Here is a 1,860-nt window from a genome sequence, read left to right as displayed (position 1 = left end):
TCATTTTTGAAGGCGGTTTTTTTTTATTTATAAAAATTTTTATGTCTACAAATTGCCTTTTAAAGCTAACTAAGGAGATTTCGAACAAGTTTTAATAAATATGACGGCGCCACTGCATTTTGAGAGCGTCAAGAAACGTCAAAAGCGATAATAACATCGGATAGCAACCTTTTTTTAAATTATGGTAGTTTTGACGTCTCTTCGCTCTGACGCGACTTCAGTCTCTTTTGTAAGCGAAGTCAAACGGAAAACAATCCTTTTGCATCTCGCAGAAACAAAACGTGCCTGGTGGAGCGTCTTTACCTGAGTTGATTGTATTACTGATAATATTTCGTTGTAATAATTATTGGATATTGTAAAACAACCTCATACACGTTATTTTAATTCTCTTCGCCCGACAACCCACGATCGCTCGGCGGCCACATATGGGAACCAAAAATAATGATAACGGCAATGTGCCGTTATCAGAAGTGGGATATGAAGGGCTTACTTCTGAAGAGAATACTCGTACCAGATCGTCAGCACCGGCACCGGAACAAAGCCTGCCGCAACATTTGGAGCTGTTTTTGTATCGAATGATGGCTTTAACACAACCGCAACCTGTAAGCAGCGCCTCTATCCAATTAATTGAGTTTGACCCTGACGACAACGAAGCAGACATAGAAGGTTAGTGTAACGTGACCGATATTGTAATCAATGAACGCAAGTGAGGAGGTGCAGACATGCTGTTGTTACTGACACGTGCACTTAAAGGCCGAGCTTCTACCTGCTTAACACGACTGCAGACATCGCAGCTGACATGACCTCAAATAAAAGAAATATTGCTCGCGATATTTGCCAAGCTATGCCAAGCTAATGATACCATAAGATTATTTCGACGAAATCCTACGTTTCCAAGTTGCTGTTAAAGAATCCGCGAGTGAGGCAACCATACGACTTTAGAACATCATCGGACGCATTCCGCGGACAGAAATGCCTGAAGACATTACCACCTACTAGATCTCAACTTCTACGAATTCTCAACGGCATTTCGCTGAACCGAAAGCACGAAAGTAACTATAACCATGATCCAGATGTGAAAAGGACCCAATTTTATGCATCGCGCTTCACGGGGACATGTCACCGCCGCGTTACTTCGGGTCACAAAGCAATCGACTGTCGTAAGCGAAAGGAAGAGCCTGCTGTTTCTGAGAAGATACAATCAAGTATCCAAAGGCACTGACAGGCTTATTACCTGCTTTGTGTCTGGAAGACCAGGACACCTGGCATCGGCGTGTCCAGATCGAGTGGGCGGCAGTGGAGCAGCGCCGGACAAAGAGGTCCATGTGTGTGAACGCAAGGCATCGAGGAGCACGTTAACTACAACATCCGGTGAGTCAGTTCCCTTTCTTTTTGATAGTGGATCTGCTTGTTCATTAGTAACTAATAGCTATGCCGATAAGTTCCCTGGTACTGCGCAGGGTGAATTAGTGTATCTGAAGGGCATTGGTAGCGGTGATGTGGAATGCGTTTCCCAGGTTATTAGTTCCATTAATGTCCAAGGCTTATCGCTCTCAGTATTGTTTCACATAGTACCCGATGGCACTATTGCTGAACCGGTAATAATAGGTAGAGATATACTGGAGGAGAACATGCACGTGCATATCGGCAACGATCGCATTACCTTTTCTCAACATAAAGAAGTCAACTTAGTTGACAAGTCTAGCGGTTTTGTTTTCGCGAATATTGATATAGATTTACAAGACGATGACAAATTGGCTGTAATTATAATTTTAGAGAAATACAGTGAATAACTCACTTCGACAATATACTAACGCGACGAGTCACGACGGGTGTTCTCCGGATATATCCTATTGATCC

This window comes from Vanessa cardui, chromosome 1, assembly GCF_905220365.1.
Source record: "Vanessa cardui chromosome 1, ilVanCard2.1, whole genome shotgun sequence".
Classification (NCBI taxonomy): domain Eukaryota; kingdom Metazoa; phylum Arthropoda; class Insecta; order Lepidoptera; family Nymphalidae; genus Vanessa; species Vanessa cardui.
Note: the sequence above shows the minus strand (reverse complement) of the source record.